The sequence below is a fragment of the Dermacentor silvarum genome, chromosome 4 (genome assembly GCF_013339745.2).
Source record: "Dermacentor silvarum isolate Dsil-2018 chromosome 4, BIME_Dsil_1.4, whole genome shotgun sequence".
NCBI lineage: Eukaryota > Metazoa > Arthropoda > Arachnida > Ixodida > Ixodidae > Dermacentor > Dermacentor silvarum.
The window spans coordinates 61,654,574-61,667,080 of NC_051157.2; the positions used below are offsets into that span (position 1 = coordinate 61,654,574).

General features: G+C 49.0%; 1 protein-coding gene across 1 annotated transcript in view; it reads left to right on the forward strand.

The window, feature by feature from the left end:
* Window positions 1-3,772: 3,772 nt before the first annotated feature.
* The window catches only part of LOC119450124 (LIM/homeobox protein Lhx2), a 79,339-nt gene continuing 70,604 nt past the window's right edge, over window positions 3,773-12,507 (forward strand). The window contains exon 1 of the mRNA XM_049665647.1: window positions 3,773-4,303. The gene's annotated coding sequence lies outside the window, so the exon portion shown is untranslated. The remainder of the gene's footprint in view (window positions 4,304-12,507) is intronic.

Below are 12,507 nucleotides of genomic sequence, written 5' to 3' on the forward strand. Positions count from 1 at the left end.
AGCATCGCACGCGTAATGCGAAGACGTGGGTTCGTTCCCCACCTGCGGACAGTTGTTTTTTCATCCGTTTTCATTTCCATTAATTTATCATTTCTTGAATTCGATTAGTGTGTGCAAGTAACTTCCCCTATGTTGTTCTTGGTGTCAATGTTTGTTGGCTTCTTATGATATGATTAATAAAAATCGGGCCCCTCGGTTCCCTATATTCTCGTTTATACATATATATTATACATATATATATTTCTGTTTTATGAAGTTATAACTAGTTCAAAAATTTATATGTGACAGCATATGGCGACAGACTCCTCTATTTATCTTAACTACACTGTTTCGCGCATTATCAGTAGTGTTGGGACTCGGGTAGCGTTTATAGGCCGGTGATCCTTCTACCCGATGGATGAGTACGTCCGGGAGTAAGAGCGAGAGAAAAAGGGGTTTATTTTATAGCATTTACAGTGGCTCCAAATATGGAAGCCAAATCCAAGGGGCAGCACTTTGAAAGTCTCAGCTCACTACATGTCTGAGCACATATCAGAACCCGTCAAGACACACCCCTGCACTCAAGGTGTCTGCTTATAAAACATTCGTCTTCCCTAGTTGACCCGACTAGGGAATCAGATGATCTTGATGCAGCCAATCAGAGGGGTCGTATTGCTCACTGAACTCCGCCTCTAATGCTGCACCTTCGAAGCGAGGACGAGGCAATCCGAAAACAGGGGGTTCATACTCCTTCCACGAAAGTCGGTGACTTAGTTTCTTGCCCTCCGACGGTCATCTTGCCAGGGTCGGGAGAATGGCCTTCGCGCTAATCCCCGCTTCTAACGAAGGGTGGCGGTTGTGGTCGGTCGCTTCTAAGTGAGCTTCTTTGTCATCGCGTCACTGCCGGTGTCGGGCCGCGTCGACAGGTAGGCGGCCGCTGATGAAGGGGGTGGCATCGGTGGAAGCCCCCGAAGAATGCGCACTGCCGAGTTGGGGCGCTTGTTTGGCCGTCTCGTCGGTGTTGGGCACTGTCGCCATCTGGGCGACGCTGATGAAAGGGCCTGCTTCGATGGGAAACAATCAAAGAATGCGCCCGGCCGATTCGGGACGCAACAGTAGCAAGAAATAAAGACAGTGGTGCGCGAACAATGGTCGGGCGAGCCATAACTCTTGTTTCCTTCTAATTCCTATTCTATCTTCTCTTCGTGTTGGCATCCTTGCACCGCTTACAAGTCAAGCAGCAAAATCAGCTTTACAGATCGTGTGTTCAATTTGGCGCTCAAGGTGCGAAAGATTGGGCACAAGAGAATAAATAGTATATCAGCCGGTATCCCGCCTCGTGCTAGTTCACATCAGCGCATATAGGCAAACCGGGATGAGTAAGACATCCAAAACTCCATAGCTGATCGCGTACAGCACTGCACAAAATGCGCCGATATCGGTATGTTTCCTACCAGCGGCCGTGTCATGCCCGGCATTACGCCTCAATACCCTTGATTTAAAATACGGTAATGTGGTCTCAATACCCTTGATTTGAAATATGATAATGTAAACAAAGCATAGTATACGCTCCTGTTGTTTTCGTTGACGCGTAAGGTGATTTCTCTACGATCATTGGAAACATTTTCGCCGCACGTTATCGCGAGCAACGGTGAACCCACGGCGATGGTGAATGACAACGGTGAAAAACGTAACACAACGTGGTCGTAACGGAAGTCAAGGCATGCGTAAGAGGTGACAAACCATAGGCTTCGTTCGCTGCTGTGCACAGGCAGGGCAAATGATTCATAATGACACGTATACATGTTTATCTTTCACCGGTGGAAAGCGGCCACCGGTGAAAGATAAACATGTCGAGACAGATAGATGTTGGATGACAAACTTGGCCACGAAACGCACTCAAGTAATGGTCACAGCTAAGGATAACAGCAGGAAGGCAATGCAGGCAAACAACTAAAAAAATAATGCATACATCACGCAACAAATACGACGACAAGGCAGCGTGCTTTATTTGCTTTCAGCGTGTTTCATTTGCGGTAAGTAGTTTCCCCCTTCCCGAAAAACTTTCGGCCTGGTGCTCTAAGAAGTGGTGAGGCAGCTCGAGAAAGAAATCTGTCCAGTTCACCTCTCAAAACAAACATCAAGAGAACATTTAGAAAAACGCTGCCTGAAAAGTGCCAACTGATCCGAGAAGAGGGCTGTTTGTTTTAGTCCTTTTATTTATCTCAAGAAATGTGCGAAAATATATTGTGCGCTGAACCATTAATAGGGTATGCAGACACCTAGTACGCCAACACTGAAGACACTGCCAATGAGCTCACTCTTTTAGTGATTAAAGAGATAAATAAATTGCGAAAAAGGGACAGGAATAGTTCCAGGTAAAGAATAGCCCCGTGGACTAAAGTTTTTAAGTGCGATGAACACCTCACCAAATATTTTTATAATTATAAGAATAACTTACAAAGAAAGAGAGGACACTGCACTGAAGGTACCGCCAACATGATATACCTATTATGCGGTTGTCCTTAACACATTAATAAATTAGCATTGGCAACATTAAACTTTGCAGGCCACATTGACACCTGATAAAGGTTGTATAATCAGTACATATTGAAATGAGAATCTTATCTGAAAATTGTTTAATTGTTACAGTGTATCCCTGGTTACGGAAGTTTTCTGTGCACGAGGTCATCCAAAAAATAACCGGAAAACTTTATTCAGGCAACTCATACAACAATTAAATTACATCTTCATATACGAATATATACAACAGTGCCTATCAGAGTTCCAAAGTAAGTGTTAAGGCTGCCCCATTTGTTACCGTTCTCTGTTACCGTTGCGTATACGTACAGTATTTTAACGTCTTGAGACATTAACTTTCAATAAAATATTTATTTAAATAAAAAAGAATGCCCATACAACCATGATTACTAGTCATTACAAGATTGACTTACGATTGTCGGTGCACGTCGCACATTTTATGTGTCTTTATTTGCTTTCAGTCTCGACAATATAAAGCATTCTTTGTTTCAGTGCATGCTAAACTAAGGGCTCCTGACTAGTATTTTCCCTTGTCTTATTCACAATGCCGATGCAGGGGAGGGGGGGGGGGGATTGAGGTAATATTTGAGGCAAAATGACCACCCATTATATGTGGACCTCTTATAAACATTATGTCAGGAATTATTATCTTATAGCATACAGGTTATCAGCATCGGTTCTTGGCGATGTCGCGCCTCAACAAACACCACTAATACACTTCTCTCTTCAGATTTGTTAACCTACTTCCACTGCAGTGACCACATGCCGGTACTATATCCAGCCCTCACTCAGAAAATGAAAATAAAAACAATAACCCAGACATAAGCGAGAAAGTATGAGGAAAGAGATAGAGACGAAAAAGAGAAAGAAGATAGCGCCGAGGGCGATCAAAAAAGACAGCTCTCGCCCATAAAAGCCCCAACCAACTACAAAGCGCCAACCTCTTATGTTGATTGCGGGAGGCGTGTGTTAAGTCGCGGCCCAGGCGCCCTCGCCTTCCCCACAACCGACACCCCTCTTCGTCCCCTCGCCTTCTCCAACGTTGAATGATCCGTCCGATTCACTTGCACGGCGGGCAAGCTCCCGCTCCACCGCCTCTTCGTATCGTGGCACGCTGCCCTTTCCCGACGCACGACCGGAAGTCGCGTCACGCGGTTTCGTCACTTCCGACGCGGCGGCGGCGGCGCGCGCGCTCCCGCGTCGCTATCCGCCCGCGCGCCTCGAAAAACGCTTCCACCGGCGCGCCCCCCAGTCGCGCTCGAAACTCGCTAGCTGACGCTACGTCTGCGCGCTGCGCCTGCCTCCTTCCCAAGGGCTTGAGCGGTGCCGCACTCGCCTCGTTCGCGGCAGCGTTTCATCTCCGTACCTGTGCTGTCACATCGAAGGAAACCGCTTTCCGTCATCACCATGGTGTGCTCCGCCGGACCTCCTTGCGATTCGACTTGACCGTTCTGACTCGCTCGTCAAGTCGGTGCAGTTGCGTCACACCCATCAACGCACTGTGCAGCAGCTTGCAGTTTGGTTTCGATTTCGCCCTGCGAGCGCGCGCGCGCGCGTCCGTTGACATCGAGCGCGTGTTCGTCGTGTTCGTGTGCTATACTGCTGGATTTGAAAGCGCAGCGGACGGCGTGTGTTCCCGAATCCTGCGTGCCAGGAGAGGCGAGTTGACAACTGGACGAAGAACCTGCCGATCGGGCGAACCGTGCTGTGGACAACGCCGTCAGTGACAGCCGAGTGCTGACGTCTCGCAAAACACTTCCTACTTCAAGCTACGTCACTTCGGGTGAGTGATCTATACCGTGTCTGCGCATTCTTATCACTTCGTTCGATGCGAATGCCCCGCGGTTGGTGAAGCGCGTTCGCGGAATCGACGAGGCCGAGGCTGTTAATTTCGTAAGGAACGGCATTTGGCTCACGTAAGCATTTGATCGCGTAATGAAGCGCGTGTGCGGGGTCGCTCCTCTTCGACAGGGGAGCCGTCGGCGGCGGCGGCGATGCATAATTACGCAACCCGAACCGCATGACTGCGCTCGTAGGGCCCTTGTTTTAGCACTTAATAGGACGGCAGTGGCGCAAGCCATTAGTGCCATCGTAATTAACAAAGTGCTTGCCAACGCCGAGTTATATGCTTTGTTTTTCTTCTTGTGGCCTCTCTTTCGAAGAATAGGCGCTGTCTTTGGAAGATACTCAAACAAAAAGAGATGTGCTTTTACGAGTTCTGTCGTCATATTCTCCTCCGGTAATTACCCCTCGAAATGGTGTGCATGCATCGCAAGTTAGACAGAAACATCTTCATAGTGACGTTGACACTAAAAAAAGGAAATGCACGAAAAACATCGTAATTTGCGTTGCTTCGCGGCCGCTTAACTATAGCATGAAATAGAACCTCGGTTGTATTGCATGATTTATTGTCGTCATGTCACTTCGCCGTAATGTAGGATTTGAGCCTCCAATCAATCACCTGAGGTCGCGGTCATTACCTCTGACGGAGCGCAGACCTCACATCGAAAACCCGGGTGACATTATATGGATCGCAATAGTTACAGCGGAGAAAGCTCTGCAGAAAAAAAAAAGAAAGCGCAAAATATTGCTCGAACAGAGCCGGAACACGTTTGCGTGGGGAAAAAGAGGAAAGCGTTGGTGATGCCGTCGCTATCTGCCCCACCCGTGCATAAAACAGGACAGTTAACCGACAAGCGGAAAGAGCGAGAGTGGTCGTTGCGTGCGGGGGCGACGTGTGTGTCTGTGCTTTTTTTTAAAGGATATAACGACTCCACGTGCGCTTGTAGCTGTCAAGTGCGCTGTAAAAACGACACTGACAACCTGTTTACGCCGCATAGAGCGGCCTCTGACTCTCTTAGCAAGGTATGGCAGAAAGCGGAGGATTCGCACTTCCGCTCGCTAACAGTCGCACGTGTGTTTGCCGGAGGACGTCTCGCCGTCGGTCGCAGTACTACGAGGTCCATCATAGCTTTTTATTGCCTTAGGCCGCTGTGTTCATGAAAAAAGAGAGAGAGAGAAAAAAACGGGGAAGTAATACCAGCCCGGGGATGGAGACAGAAAACGCAGGTCGTTGAATGTGAATTGAGACTCTTTGACTAGAATAACTGCACTCAAGAAACACGAAAACTGAACAAAGAAAGCAAAGTGAGAGGAAAAACGAAAAGAAAGTTTCGACTTCCGAGAGCGCTAACTGTCGTTCACATTGATAGGCAATTTTCTTATCAACAGACAGATGTAGGGAACGCCGATGCGCGAAGATCCTTGTTGACTATAAATGAGTCAGCTTTCCTAGCCTACATAGTGATTGCATTGCGTCTACTGATTCCACGTGCATTACCGAGAGATGATTTGCAAATACGGTATGCTGAGCGGAGTGCCACTTTACTGCGGTATCAGCTCGTAACACGAGCTTAAATTTGCACCGATACGCAGACCATCTTCTTGAATGACATATGTAAAGGAACAACAAGACACAGCTGTCTTTTGTGTGTAGTTATCTGTTTTTACTTGCATATGCTTCATATGGACGCAGCAAGCGCTTTTAATTATACATGTATCCTTCGTAGTATAAACTTCGTCACGTACGGATAACTTGGTGTTACGTTTATTGAACGTACTTGCAAACATTCGTACCTTTCATTTGTATATTTAGGTCTCCTTGTTGCCTTTATTCTATACATTGTAAGTGAGGATTCACAGGAAAACACGCCACTCATCGAGTTTAAGGTCCTCTGGAGGGAAAGCCCAAGGTCCATAGCTTTCTCCTACATAACGCATTTGCTTGCCTGTCCCATATTGGCCTGTTGAAGCTGGTGTAACGGTTGAAAACATGTAAGTCAGATAAGCGAACATAGAAAAAAACTGCTGTTGCAGACACTTACCTGATATATGTCATCACTAGGCTTGCGGGGAGAAATCGGCTTAGCAATGGTATATTGCTTTCGATAGTCTATGGAAACGAGGTTTTAAAGTGATGCAACAACTGGAATATTTCCGCACTTCTTCGCCGTATTTGGAGGACACTAGTGTTATATGACTGATATGACTAAAACACTGTCAACTGCGTTGGGCAGTATGTACAAACAAATCACAGTACAGGAAGAAGAGGTTAGTCGCACGCGGATCATCCTCATAATCATTGAAGGCAGCTTGTCAGCCCCACCTCCTTAATGCAGCTGGTAGGTGAACTTCTGCTTACACGTCATCACTGGAGAGGTGGAAAAACCAAGCTGACAAAACCGCAGAGAGCACCCAGAGAAGTTCTACGCAAGATCCAGTTCATTTCGCTCCCGCTGACTCGCAAGTTCACCTAATCCAGCGTCACTGTAATGATACACGTCACCATTCAGTCGTATGTTGAGCTCCTCGTAGAAACTTTAAGAGGATATATTCATCTCTGGAATGACTAATAACCCTGCGGGCGCCTTCTGCGGTTGCGCGGCATACATGTAAATGGTTCGAGAAGCGCGAAACGTTGTCCGCAGTGCCCATAGTCCGTGTCTGCAATCGGCGCCTGAGCTCACGAATGTTGAAATCAAAGATATACTCATGAAATCAGGCTTATTTAAAGGAAGGAACTCGTCAAGTTTCCACCAAAGGTCTCTCCTTAAACGATCACACGAATGGGGAATAAGAACGTTATTAACACTTAATACGGCGCCCGTATTCCACAGCCAACTTCCCCGCCTTTGGCACGCCCCCGGTCATCAGCACAACCAACTCCTGCGAAAAATGCTCGAGTAGTTACCACGCAGCTTCCCCAGCATACGCACTCTGAGTAACCTACCCTTTAGTTTAAACCGCGCATAACGCTTCATTTGAGTGGTATACATTTCCCTCCAACTCCAAAGCGCGCGCGCCCACAGCGGAGCTCCCGGTCACGACTGGGCCGAAAGAAACATTCCGGAGGGCTCTTAGTGCGGGCGAGCTCTAGGAAACGCCGTCGTCTACGGTGCACGCCGCAGAAACGTTTCTCGCTTCGGGCTAAGTGGCTGGAAGCCCGGCTACGGTTCCGCACGCCCCGGAGGTAGCTCCGCATCGCCAGTGTTATAGTATTTCGCGCGCCCCTCTCGCCTGTATAGCGGAACTCCGTCAGCAGGCACGTTTCTTTCTCGGCGCATTTATGATCTCATGCAGCGCACTACGTCCTCGCGCGTGGTTCGGCGCTGTGAAATGGGTCTGTAAGCGTGAAATGGAACTAATTCAGGTGGAAGGGAGCCGAGCTGGAGTGAAGCCGCGTCCGGCAGGAAGGCGTGCAGGTAAGAAGGCTCTCAAGCTTTACGGAGTGGGGGTGCGCTGCAGGGCGAGGTTATGCAACTCTGGCTTTTAATGCGCCCTGACCCGCAGCCGCCGCCGTCGTCTGCGCAAAGTTTCTTTTTTTTACTCCTTCCTTGAAGTTGCGTGAGTGCGAGGATGCGGCGAAGCATCGCTGTCTCTACAAATTTCGTGTTAAAAATATAAATAAAAAGAACACTTGCGTGTCTGAGACAACGAGTAAACAAGAGATTTTCTCGCAAAGACTGTTCGTCGTGGTTCTTTGTAGGTTGTCTGCTGGGCAGAAGAGTTGGCCGCGTTTACTGCGCATAGTCTATTTCACAAAAGTAAACAGTAAAACAAAGGACCCCGAAAGAAGACATATCATTACCACCGCTATATATGGTATATAGACATAGAGAAATTGTATCCTACAATTTGCCTGCAGTCGGTTCAGCGTGCGCAGAACTGTTATACTCGGTGACAATGTAAGATTTAGCTTAAAGCCCAAACTTACGAAAACCGCGCCGTTCCTCCATAAGCGCATGCCTCCGCGCATCTAAACATAGTTCCTGAGAATACGTTGTCACTGAAAGAAGTTTAACTACGCCGTGATGTCACAGAAACTCGCGAACATAATTGGCTGGCACACCTATGCAAGTTCTCGTTCAGTTGTATAGCGGTGCATTTGCCAATACGTACATTATCACCGACTATTGTTAGTATTAGTATCGAGCACCTCCTAAATGCCCCCACATTGTGATTACATTTGATGAGCTCAATGTACATGATTGTATAGCGTGCCCGTTGCCAAGCTGGCATGTCCTCGTGAAACAGACACAGGTTTCAGGTTGCCTTCTATGTTGTTAACCCTTAGTTCTTATTTTGTTTTCTCGACTACCACATTCATTGTTCCATTTTGGATCCATGGCCCTGAGACCGTTCCAAATGTCCATTCGAATGCGAGATGGTTACCATGGCCGCGGCATTTCCATTTTGGTTTTCCTTTTCGATAAATAACAGTTACCTAGTGCTATTACTACCACTGCATGGATACTTGCTCAGCGTTGCTTGTACGTCATCTACAACACATCAGCAGCTTGCATCTTCAAAATTTGATGCTGCCTCCTTCGCGGTAAATGAAAGGCCGAAAATGACCGAAAGCTCGTGTCAAAACAAGGGGTGCACATTCAATATTTTCACTAGTGAACACCTTGTATTGCCTCAAATTTCAGCAGCGAATAATGACCTTCTTCGCTTGAAAAAGGCTTTAACGAAAATCTCGTCGTCGTGGTGGCAGCTTTCGGGGATGCTTCACGCATTTCGTCACCGCGGTGGCCGACGTGGGTGATTAGAGCTAACGAACCGCCGCCAACAGTGGCCGCTGTTCCCACGGCTCTTCGGGGCTAAACGCCACGCAACGTGGGGGAAGAAAAAAATAAATAAAACGTGAGTGTAGGCGGAGAGAGAGCGCGCAGAAATAACGAGCTAGCGAAAGAAGGCACGCTGCAGTACCGTCGCTGCAAGCCAATGAGCAAGAGCCGTCGCTGCCAACGGCACCGGCAACAGCCACTAATTTGGGGCGCGACGGTATAGAAAGCATCATTGTACGAACGGGGCGACCTCCGGAAATCCGCCGCGCCATGATTGAGAACGAAACACCCTTTCCTCCGCGAAGCCACCCTGCTGCGTTCTGCCCGAACTCTCCTCCCGCTCTCGCTGGTTCTGCCCTCGCCCGCGCGTTTCGCGCTCACATGGTCGCACAAACAAGCCCGCCGCTGCCGACGCCGGTGAAACGTTTGGGAAGGAACGAGTTAATGAGTCGTCTTTCTCAGCAAGAGTAGGGGGGGCAGAAAACGCCGACGAGGCCGCCCACCGCTGTATATACAACGATAAGTCCGCCGCTCTGTAACGCAGCGCCCTTGTTATCCGCTTGCTCGTTACGGGGTGCCGTAATATGATTGGAACGGCGGCGCGTGGCAGTTGTTGACGAGTCGCCCTCGGGGGAATGAAAAAAGAAAGAAAGAAAGAATTGAGCCGAAAATATCATACGAGCCGCGGCGGAGCCTGCCCTGCGTGCCTTGTCAACGAACCGGGCACGCTCGGGAACTATAAAGAAACGAAACGAGAAACTAAAAAGACGAACGAGAGATCCGAGTCACGTCGGTCAATGGATGCTAAGTCACGGCAGGAAGCTGTTTTCCTTTTTTTCTCTCCCTTCCTTCCGGCTGTCTCTTCGCTCTCTGTCGCCTCGCGTCGTTTATTTTATTCCTTTTTTGCTTTCGCTCATTTCGCGTTGACACGTCGGGGCCTCATATAGTGAAAACAGGCGCTCGCGCCGCGTGCAGCGGCTCACTCGACGCGGCAGATGCATTCCTGCGCCTCTCGTGTGTCTCCGCTTCGTCTCGGCAGCGCGGTGCTGCACCGCCTGGAACCCGGACGGGACGGGACGTCGCGTCGCGAAACGCGAGAATGCGGTTGGCTCTTTCACCGGCGCGGCGAACGAAGCGGGCCGGTCGCGCGGCTAATGAAGGAGTTCGATTGAGGAAGAGAGAAGAACGCCGGGCGACGCCCGGTGTACGCGGCCGCCGGGCGCCCAGACCGAGGAGCCCAATTAGGGGGACGACGACGAGCTGATGAATGAGGAGACGAGCGACGACGCGGCCGAGACGAAGTGCCTCCTCTTCTTTCTCCGCGACGAGAAGTTCCCTCAGGGGAGAAAAAAAACAGGAAAGGAACGTAAACGGCTGCCAGGATTAAAAAAAAAAAAAAAAGGCGGGGGAGGGGGGTAGTGGGGACGGAAACCGCAGAGCGCTGAGTTAACTCGTCGCCTGTCTCTAAAAAAGAGAGAGAGAGAAGGGAGAGCTAGTGACCGAACTAAAGTGAGAATATAATGAGCTAACCGGGAAGAAAAATAAAAGTTAAAGAAATAAGTAAAGGAGTGACATTAAACAGCGTGCGACGAGCTCTTTTTGTTCCTCTTGGAAAAATAATAGCGGAACCAATGGTTACGACCCTTTTTTTTTATTGTTCGACTAGCATTGTGTGCCTGACGTGCATCACCGCGACCACTACTGCTTTTTACTGCATGCTAGGGAAAGCATGCAAGCAAGTGGCAACGCGCGCTTATAGCGGCCCGCCTATTTGCTATAGACAGGAGACATCGAGCACTTTCAGTGGTCGTGTCCAAGCTATACCGTGATGAAAGAGACGCTCTTGTTGAGAACCTACAGCACAGAAAGCCTCTTCACATAATTGACTGCAAAACCTTGCAGTCAGGTAGAGCAGTTGCCGACCCCGATCGTCAGGCTAAACCCGCCTGCTTCGCTACAATTATTTTATTATATACCTCCTTCATCACGACAGCCACCACGTTCACTGTCGTCCTGAAGAGGAAGACAGTCGTCTGATAGCTGCAATTAACGCTTTTGTCTTGGCTGTACAGCTGAGGGGGCTAATATTCATAATAATGGAGTAAAATCGAGCTGCCCCATCCGACAAAGCCGCACACACGTACGAGCGCTTTGTCGGTGGACTCTGAAGAACGGTCGTTGATCGGGCCAAGCCGTCAGCAAAGATTATAGGGCATACTTCCGTGCGTAAGACCCCAACTAAGGGACATTCTTCTTGTCGTAGCTGCAAATAAATTAAGACACACCGATGTGTATTAGAACAGCTGCCTAAAATTTACTTAAAATAAAAGAGCCTGGATTCTTGATCTGATAATTATTTGCACTGATGCAGCGCAAAAAATGCACAGACCAGTCCTTTTTTAATGCTATAGCCGTTTCAATATGAAGAACTACCGAGTCATCCAGAATTCAGCTAACTTAATCGCAATGCACGTTTGTCACATCTCTGCTTATAGAATGCATCGAGGGAATAAGCACCCTGCGCCCCATGTGAGCCGTCTGCAACTTAACAACCAGCAATATGATCGCTATTCGGGACGCGTCTGAGCTGCTGACCTTGGAAGACCAGATCAGAAGGCATTCGGAAGGGCCTCCAACCGCGATATTGACGCGAGCCCCGTGGAGCAAGCTTGAAATGTTGTTTAAACAAATCATCTTCGTCCACGTGGAAGCAGAAAAGAACAAAGTAAAAAAAAGAAAAAGAAATCCACGAGGCAATAGATTACGCGTATATGCAACCCACTCTCGCGAGTCGCAACCGGCTAAACTCGCTTGGAGGACCAAACGTAAGCAATTGCCCTAATGGCTCTTGATTGAAGTGACAGGGCTTTCTTTACTCCCGCAAACTTTGCTTCGTGTTTTCTTGCCCGCAAAGTGCGTGCGCCTTCATCAGAACCTCTCTTTACGTCACACGGCGCATCGCGTGGCGCTCCTACGCGGCTAGCAGTGCACATGTAGCCCGAGCCATTAGGGCCATTGTTGACCCAGTGTGGGCGTGCCCCGAGCGACTAGGGTGGTCGCCGCAGCCGTCGCCGCGCCGCGCCGTGCCGCGTCCAGCTCTCTATCTTTGTTTTCTTACGCGTTATTTACTTTCCTTTTTCTTTAACCTGGAAAATATAAACCGCGCGTGCGGTGCGTGCTACGCGCGCATATGTGCGCCTGAGCGTGCGTGCGTGCGTGCATGCATGCGTAATGCTGATTGGACGAGAGATCCGGCGCCTGGCGGCGACGTGACGCGTGGCCTTACAAGTCGTTAAGCGACATGGTCTCTCTCTTACTTTTTTTTTCTCCCTTCCTCTGCCGGCGACGCGAGCTCTGA